Genomic DNA, 10,428 nt, shown 5'->3' with positions numbered 1-10,428 from the left:
TTATCTAAACTGTTAGGATCAGGAGGGATATACTTATGTGGGCCAATCAGGAACTTCTCAGCATTTGCTCATGTGGAGAGGAAATTACTTAAAGCTCTTCAGGAGAAGCCGGCCTATTGGCAGCAGTCAACAGGCCTTCCGTTCCACCAGAGCAATGTTCGGCATTTCGTTTCCTACTTTGGTTTATTTTACTAATTGCCTGCACTATATTTATCATGTATGATACTACCTCTCGTGTGAGTTTTTTATTACCTATCACCGATGGGATGTCGCATAGATCTTCACCCAGGTTTCTGCATCGCGCCTCCAGCTGTTGTCTTTGAAAGCTGAAAAAGGAGCAATGCATCAACAGGTGAGGGACATCTTGAGGAGTTTCATCATCGCATGGACAGCTGTCAATTTCAGAGAGCTTGAAACGATGCAGGTAGCTCATGAACCCACCATGACCTGTAAGCATCTGGGTGAGCTCGTAGCCAGCATTCCGTTTTTCAGGTACAAGCTTTGTTACGTACTATCACCAAGCGCGATTACCAGAAATACGTGCATGTGTATTAAACACAGTAACATGGAGTTCATCTTTGATGCTTTGAAACTCAAAGGATCATACCTCACAAGAGCATTACCAAGCTTTTAAACAACGTCGCGTGCGACACTTTATCTTACGACTGCATGGACGACAAATGTCAATAGTGCAAAATTCCAAGAATTCAATACAATGAAGACAAACCACAAGGCGAAGTAACTTGGTTTAAATGGGGAAGAGTGGTTCATGAGTGTTAAAAAGCAGGCCAAGAGATGATGATGAAAAAGAATACAAAGCAGCAAATAAAAGGCACTGTACGATACTTTATCACGGAGATCGAAAAAGAATTACCTACATTTAAAACGCATTGTTTTAACTGGATAGAACAGCAACGCCAGTATCGAACTTTTGTCACTAACATGAAAGGCGAAGAAATAGGTATTTTATGCGATTTCTCTGAGAACTACGAATGTAAATATAACGACGAAATTCAATCGATGCACTTTGGTGCATCCAAAAATTCCATCACTCTGCATTGTGGCGTAATTCTTGGAAAATAAAGTTTGCAGTCGTTTGTCACAGTGTCAGACGACAATTGCCACGAACCTAATGCCATCTGGGCACACCTTATGCATGCTTTAAAACTAGCGAAAGAGGAATTTCCGAACACCAAAATAATTCACTTTATTTCGGACGGTCCCAGAACTCAACCCAGTCCAGGCAAAATATTTTTTTTTGTTTGCTTTACTTGTTTACGCAGAAATTAAAATTATCGTATTCAACCTGGGCTGGTATTCCAAACGCTCTCGTGGCCGTATTATCTCGTGTATTTACATACAAAATACACGAGAAATACTGTTTTCTCGTGCCGCGAGAGTGGTTCAGAATAGCACCCTTGGTCATTTTCTGAAGCAGGGTATGGAAAAAGTATAGCAGATGGTATCGGAGGATCCGTGAAAAGACAACTTGACAAAAAAATATATTATGGTCACGATATTACTAATGCGAGTGAAGCGTGTCATATTTTGCAGAGGACTATGAAGTCTGTTAAGGGTTTTTTTTTTGTCTGATGACGATGTTCAACATTTTAAGAAGCTGATCCCTGATGGCTTACGCGCGGTGTCTGGAACAATGCAATTGAACCAAGTCATTTCTGTCAAAGTTCATCAGATCCAGTACCGACAGCCGAGTTGTTTCTGTGGTGAAATTCGTGGTTTGTGTTGTTGCCATCATCTCAAAACGCATTTTGTGACGAATCAATTAGAGCCATTTACTGAATCCGTTCCCTGATATTATGACAAATGAGCAATATGTCGGCCCGCTGGTTGTCTTTCCAGATCCGGAGCCATCGGTCACAAGTCAAAAACAATCCAATCACTAGTCCCACTTTGAAAGTTAAGCAGCTTCTTCAAAGTTATGCATTTTCTGAGATCTACGAAATAAAAAGGGTCAATAATGTCTGATTTATAATTTAGAATATTATGTTATTTCTTATCAGCTAATTACAAAGAGAAAAACGTCCAATTTTAACATGAATGAAATAGAAAAAATATCATTAAAAAAACTACATTAATAAGGCACAAAAAACTACTGGTAAAAAATGGCGGAATCTAGTATTTAAATAATCTTCACTCGTTTCTGCTTTTATTTTTTAGTATTGGTAAGTTTTTGCTTAGAAAACAAATATTTTTTACTTCATTTAATTAACACTTCATATACATACGAGGGTTGTGTAAGAAATAAGGTTCCCAACGCTGTAAACTCGCCGCGCGAAATGCTAGATGAAATTCGGCAACACCGCTGTGTGCGCTGGTTCCCCCACTCTAGATCCCGCCTTAGTAAAACTCGCTGCGACGTTCAGTGCCGACCTGACAGCCATCCGCGATGGAACCCCTGATCGCCGTCACCGCCAGGTGCGAAGTTCGTGCAGTAATCCGATTTTTGCACGCTAAAAAGTTACCACCGGTTGATATTCATTATTGCGAGACCTTGAAAAAACTCAAAAGAGCCATCCGAAATCGCCGGGGAGGAAGACTGACGAAAGGCGTTAGACTGCACCACGACAATGCGCGCCCGCACGTCTATCGCCAAACCAAGGATTTAACCGAAAATTTTGGCTGGCATCTCGTTGAACATGCTCCCCACAGCCCTGATCTTGCACCGGGTGACTTCCACTTGTTTCCAAAATTAAAGCACCGCTTGGGTGGACAATGTTTCGAGACTGATGAAAGAGTGCAGGAAGCGGTCGCCAAATTCCTCCACGGACTGGTGGCGGACTTCTTTGAAGCTGGATTCCAAAAGTGGATTAGTCAACAAAAATGGGTTGAAAAATCTGGTGATTATGTTGTAAGAAATTAAGCTTTCCAATTATGTATTTTTTAGTTCAAATAAAAAATGCCTTAAACCTGAAAAAAATTTTAGAACCCTATTTTTTACACAACCCTCGTATAGGGGCGGGCATATTGCCTTAAGGCAATTGCTTCCTACCCACCCAAACCGTTCAGTTTGAGAAAATTACAAATACACGGACATACCCTAAATCTTTTAATTTTCATCATCATCATTCCCTTTCCGCACCTTATGGTGAATAGGGCACTACATTGGTAAACCAATCGCAGCGTATCTTGATCATTTTTGTTGCATGCAGGTAGGATGATCAGTCTTACGCTTCAGGTGCCAGTCCAGGGACTCTGATAAAATATTCTAGCGTAAAAACGCCTTATTAAATAAATATTTCATGTCGACCATGTCGGGAATTGAACCCGAGACCTCTTGCATGGTAGGCAAATGCGCTGACCACTACACCCCAAGTCGACATTTTTTTACGATTTTGACGACTTTTAATTTAATAGTAACATTTTTTTTTAATCAACTAAAAGTTTACACCATACTATGAGGATAGAAGAGTTGTGGGGATGGGAAGGAATGAAAAAGGAGAAAAGGACAAGTCAAACATTTAGATAGTAAATTAATTGACCCTTAAATTGACCGAGAAAAAAATATTGCTAAAAAATACTAAAAGTAATTTTTTTTTTAATGTAATTAATGTGACTTAGATCTTCATTCCAAAATTACTTGATTTTTTTGTTACTTTCATAAATAGACTATAAAAAGTTTTTCTTGCGTTTGTTTCAGATTTGAAAAAAAGCCAGCAATATTTCGCCTGTTCAAAGTGTCTATATAAAAGTTCGCTCGAACGTTCTTTAAAATTACACTTGCTAACCCATCATACCGGCAAGAAGCGATTCTCCTGCTCTGAGTGCCAACTCAAATTTTCTCGAAAGGATCATTTAAAATCACACATGTTAACTCATACCGGTGAGAAACCATTCTCATGCTCCGAGTGCCAGCTTAAATTTTCTCGGAAGGGTACTTTAAAAACACATATGTTAATTCACACCTGTGAGAAACCATTCCCATGCTCAGAGTGTCAATTTTCATTCTCTCGGAAACTTGCTTTAAAAGCACACATGTTAATTCATACAGATGACAAATCATCATCAGATAAGCATGTTCAAACTACTCCTGTTCCGCAGCCATCACGTTCCAGTGACTCTCTAATATTGATAAGTCGTCACATGCCGGTGCTAAATACTCCCAGTGCCAAGTGTGATACTCCGCGTCGGTTGTGTCGTTTTTGTGTAAGTGGTAAAATAAAACCAAAGCAAAGACGAACAACAAAGTATATTTGCAAGGAATGTGATACTCCGCTCTGTGTCTTATGTTTTAAATTCTACCACGAAACTCTTGATCATTAAATACATTTTAAGTTAGTCAAATTCGCTTAAAAATAATGAACAAATTTTAATTATGTCCGTAATATATCTTCTTATCAGCATGTTTGTCTCCACTGCTAGATAAAGGGCTCTTCCAATTTTTTCTGCCTTAGGCACTGTGTTTCCATCCATGGCCTACGTTTGTGGGGAATTCCTCAAACTGAAGGAGATCTAAAGAGACTCCAAATAATACATAACAAAGCGATGAGGGTAATATTAAGATGTGTGAGACGAACAAAAGTTAAGAAAATGATTCAACTTCTAGATATCACGACCATTCATCAAAGAATCAAATTCAATGTTGCTTATGAAATAAACAAAATTATTAAAGGAATATTTCCGAGATATTTTCAAAATAAACTAAAAAATAACGAGTTCTTTTATAGAAACTATGCAACAAGAGGATCTTAAAATATAAGACTGGAAAATTAATCAAAAGCAATGTCCCAGAACTGCCTTATGTACAAGGGAATACAATTATTTGAGGAAATGCCAGAAGGCATAAAAAATGAAAAAAATGAAAATATATTTCAAATTAAATGTAAAAAGTAAATAGTAGGTCATATACAGTGTATATAATTAATGAAAATGTACATCTGAAGCAGTGAATATTATAAATTAGGATATTAGTGTATAATAGTGATAAGTATAGATGTAAATATTGTGTTGTAAATATATATTAGACTATGTTAATCATAGAACTAAATAAAATAAATAATAAAAACTGCGGGGAATCTCAACTTGATTGAGGATATGTGGGGTTTGGTATTATACAGGGAAAATGCGGAAATTTTCACATTTATTAATTTATCTTTAACCAACACATCGATAGTTTGATGGTAAGTGATTAAAACATTCATATTATTATGAATGAAATCGATATTTTTTATAGCAACATAATATCAACTTCAAATAGTAATTCGAGAATCCCCTATTTAACGGGAAATTAAAACAATGACAGTCGAATGAGCACATTATAGTCCTTAAAGTTTAGCTTGATTTAATGATAGCTGTCAAACTCATATCAATAGTGATGGGAAATTACTGATCACTGATCATGTGCCGATCAAATCGATTTTATCAGTTTTTCATGCAAACATGAAACTCTGTGTCCGAAAAAACTCTGTGTCCGAAAATTGATAAAAAAAAACGCAAAAACAAGACAATAATGTGATATAAAAGTTAATGAAACAATGATTCTTAAAACGTAATTTATGCTTTGTTCGGTGAACTATCGTACTTGGTTTGGAATACTTTTAAATTATTTAGTTTTTATCTCATTTATCAAGAAATAGTGTTTTATTTCAAGACAAGTTATAAAAGTCAGACTTAACCAAAGATGCACCGGTACGCTTATGAATTATCCAGATTTACTAATTACTTTTTCGGCACTTGGCCCAAAACACGAAATAGCTGCGCGGATGGGTCATTGCTTTATTATGACGAAGGCGGGGGTTCGAGTCCTTAGGGGGTTCCAATTTTTTTGCAGTTATGCATTTTTAAATTGTATTTTTTAAATCAAATGTTTGTGCTACATTAAAAAATATTTTTACTGAAACTATTATCCGCTGGAGCCATTTGTTAGTGATTACTTATCAAATATAAAATAGACTTATTTTTTATATGCCAAACTACCGCTATGGACATTTTATCAGAATTTTCGTAGCTTGCCAATTGAAAAACTCACCGCTCGCGCTGGTATTAACCTACTTGTTACTATTGATATAGTTTTGCAATTTTATATTTTTTTCATATTTATGTTCAATACATGTTAAAGGCAATTTATGCCGTTTACGTAAAAATAAATAAAAACGTGATTAGTGCAGTGTCGCGGTGAAACCCGAGCAATATAAAGATAACAAACATAAATGCTGTAACCTAGCTCCTATCTGTTATTTTATTTTATTAACATAAATGGCAAATCTGCCTTTTACAAAAATTTACAATACTATCATATTTTGCTGAGTATTTAAAAAAAAAACATAAATTTCCTTATACCCAGGATTTATAAAAAAAATTATACAAGATTTATATTTAAAAAAATAACCTAAAAATTATACAGCATATTCAGTAGAAAGTTTAAATAATAAAACATTCTACAGTAATACAACAAGAAAATCATAAGTACTGTTTCATACAGCTGGGCAAAGTGAACAAAAAACTGTGTATATTATGAAATGCATGAATAAATAAATATAATAACCATTCACCATCTTTGAAAAAGTTCAAAAGGTTTGTTCCATAGGAACAATACCCTACACTAAATATATCAGATACGTGGGAATAACTATTGCCGAGTTCATTAAGTCTATTTAATACCGCATTACAAGTATACGCTGTCCGTGAATTGTTGCTTCAAAACGGTGGCACCTGTCTAGTCATTCTTCCAGGCACCCTGAAGTTGATGAGAAATAAATAGTTCAGGGCAATCTCATATTGAATTTACAATTTTGAATACATTAAAAACCTCTTTAATTTTTCTTCTATCGTTAAGTTTTAACAGATTTAATGTTTTTAGTAAAAAAATCGTAATTTAAAAATTCATGACTGATTCTAAGTTTAAAATTTACATACCATAAGAATTTTTTTTGGACTCTTTAAAAAAAAATTGGCGACAGTTGTGGTAAGGAGTCCATATTGTAGAGTTATACTCTAACCGGCTTCTCACTAATAAAGTTATAATTGAAATATATCATGGTTGGAAAAGAGGAACTAGAATACCAATCTCCATGCGCTTTGTAGCTGCAAGACGTGCTGGGTTATTTATTTATTGTACAACGACCTTGGGGTAATTGTAATAAATCACTGTTTATTCCATTTTATAACTCAAAATCATATTCCTCTTCTTCTTCCCTTAATTGCAATGTTTTATAATAAATATTGTAATCTTGACATACATATGTAATAACTGTGAAAATATGACGTTTGAAAGGTACACAAAACACCTGGGAGTAGTCATTGACGGTCAATTTAAATGGACCAATCATCTTGAAATAATTGTTAATTAACTGAGATATTTAACCTATGTGTTCAAACTGTTAAGTATTTACGCCTAGCTAAACACTATTAAAATGGTATATTATGCACGTGTATACTCATCGCTTTCCTATGGAATAATTGGATGGGGGGGGAACTTATAACAATCATATTAAACCATTAGAAACTGTTCAAAAATTCATCTCAAATATAATGCTTCACAAACATCGCACTTTTCCATCTTCCCAATTGTTCCAAGAAATTAAACTTTTAGATATAAGACAAATATATATTGTTTTCAATGTTTAAAATGTATATTTAAGAACCAAAATGTAATTACAAGTATTTCAAATAGATAAAATCAAGGAAGGAATTGTGTGTAATAAATACCACATTGTAAAACGAGGCTAGCATAGAAACTTGCATATTTTATGGGCCCAAAAATTTTCAATTATTTTTTTTCTGATAATATTTCATTGATCCCAAACTTTCAAAGTTTTACTTCTTTTAAAAAACACGCACTATCCTGGATTCAAACTAAAGATATTAACTCTTTTTTCTATGGTATATTTTGTTGCCTTTTAATAATAAGGAATATTTTTTTAAATATTTTTTTTCTCGTTTTTAATAACTATATAATAAAAAAGTACCTTCTAATCTTTTACAGAATTTTTTTTTTTTTCTGTTTCTTATATTACGAAAAATCATAAACATTTCTTGTATACCCACGAACAGGCCATGTTTTGTTTTCTATTTTTACTGGTAATATGTATTTAATTGCTATGTAATTGTCCTTTATTTTTTTAATTCTCCGTTTTCTAAAAAAAATAAGTAAATAAAAAAATTGTGATTTTCTCCAAATTTTTGTAGACATGAACTGAATTCAACACCCGAGGGAGCTTTTAATATTAGCGCATTACAACAGAGATGGAGAACATTGAAGACAAGAGAGAGTGTAGAGAATATAGAATCTTAACAGCTCCCTCTAGGGGTTTGAATGCAGTTCATGTCTACAAAAATTTGGACAAACTCAAAAAATTGATGATGAATCCACCTGGTCCAAGAAGAAGTATAAAAATTTAAATATGTGTTTTTAGGCGTTGCCTAGTATGTGGAAATAATTCAATTAGATGATTTTCACCCACATCAATTAAGGTTTCAGCTCTTTAACTCCGCAAACATCAACAGATGGACGAATTGAAGGAATAAAGATGTTCAAATTTAGGCAGAATGGTGAATGTTACACAGTGTGTAAAGTGGCCACCTAAACCAGCCAACGACAGATCCTAAGCCCTATAGAAACCTGTTATTTTTAATTAACAAATTACAACAGGGATGGAGAATACTTCAAAGAAGGGAATATGGAAGTCTCGGAGGATTTACAGGGCTTATGACCTGTCATTGGCTGGTTTAAGTGGCCACTTTACACAATGTTACATTCACCATTCTGCCCATATTTAAACATCTATATTCATTCAATTCTTTCATCTGTTGATGTATGTGAAGTTAAAGATCTGAAACCTTTATTTATGCGGGTGAGATTCATCTAATTGAATTACTTCACCCATATACTAAGCAATGCCTGAAAATTGTATTTTTTCAATTTCTATCCTTCTATATGGACTAGGTGGATTTATCAACAATATTTTGAGTTGGTCCAAGTTTTTGTAGACAAGGACTGGATTCAACACCCCGGGGAGCTGTTAACATTAACATATTACAACAGAGATGATGATGAATATTTTAGACAAGATAATATAGAAGTCCAGGCATCTATAGGGCTTATTTATGATCTGTCATTGGCTGGTTTAAGTGGCGAAATAATTCAATTAGATGAATCTCACCCGCATAAATAAAGGTTTCAGAGTTTTAACTTCACAAACATCAACAGATGAAAGAATTGAAGAAACAAAGATGTTAAAATATGGGCAGAATGGTGAATGTTACACAGTGTGTAAAGTGGCCACCTAAACCAGCCAACGACAGATCCTAAGCCCTATAGAAACCTGTTATTTTTAATTAACAAATTACAACAGGGATGGAGAATACTTCAAAGAAGGGAATATGGAAGTCTCGGAGGATTTACAGGGCTTATGACCTGTCATTGGGAATCTAAATGTCCTTCGAGGGGGTAAAATCAAATATTTTGTCTACAAACATTTGGACAAACTCAAATATTGTTATGTTTAATGTTTATATGTTTATTAAAGGCATTTGCGCCACGTACACTAATAAAATTATAAAAATAAATGTCAATAAGTATTATTTTAGCATTACCAAAAATCTAGTAAAATTAAATATCATCATTTCGTGTCCGCTCCCTATTTGGAGCATATGGTGTCCATGAAAATCCTAGAGCCATCTCTGTCGGCTGCCAGATCCTGTGCATCCTTCCGAGTCAGGTTTCGTAGTTCTGACACGAACTGCTGACGAGCAGTCAGCAGACTTCCTTAGGATGAAGTCCATGAGGATTACAAAAAGGAACGGTGCTAGGACGCAACCTTGACGAACTCCGGTGGTGACCTCAAACCGATCTGTGGCAACATCGTTGATTCTGAAAAACGAAATATTTAGGTAGAAGTATTAAGAAATTTAAGGAAATAATCTGATTGGAAGCTATAAAAAAATTATGTTTTTAAACCTTGAAACATAAATTTTCACTCAAAATAATAACATCCTGCCAATTTTTTTAATACAGCCCTGTGAAAGATGAATTCAATATTTGCCTTCCCAACATTTATTTCAATTGACAGATTGAAGGTTTTAAGAGCTTATAACATGCGTAAGGCATAGCTCATCATTTTGAAAAAACCACACGTAAATCGGTCCAGTAGTGATTTAGTGTATTAGGAACGCACATTCGAATATTGCCTTTTATATATTTGTATGAAGAGCATAATTATCAACATCTAATGGTGCATAAGGCACTACATTGGTACACCAATCGCAGCATATCTTGATAATTTTAGTTACATGAAGGTAAGATAATCAGTTTTACGCTTTGGGTACAGGCTTTAATTTTTACGCATTGAAAAAAAAAAAAATAGAATCGGGTTGTGGTCCCATGGCTAGTACCACAGACTCACAAATCAGAAGTCCGAGGTTTGAACCCCACCTTACCCTAACTTGATTTCCATTTTCTAATAGTGGGTT

General features: G+C 34.6%; 1 pseudogene; it reads left to right on the top strand.

Moving 5' to 3' along the window:
- The first annotated feature begins 404 nt into the window (after nt 1–404).
- Nucleotides 405–1,839, top strand: LOC148274859 (uncharacterized; annotated as a pseudogene).
- The last annotated feature ends 8,589 nt before the right edge of the window (nt 1,840–10,428 follow it).

The sequence above is a fragment of the Micrasema longulum genome, unplaced genomic scaffold (assembly GCF_059751315.1).
Source record: "Micrasema longulum isolate JH-2025_06_02 unplaced genomic scaffold, ASM5975131v1 h1tg001567l, whole genome shotgun sequence".
In the NCBI taxonomy this organism is placed as follows: domain Eukaryota; kingdom Metazoa; phylum Arthropoda; class Insecta; order Trichoptera; family Brachycentridae; genus Micrasema; species Micrasema longulum.
Note: the sequence above shows the minus strand (reverse complement) of the source record. Positions and strands in the feature narration are given on the sequence as shown.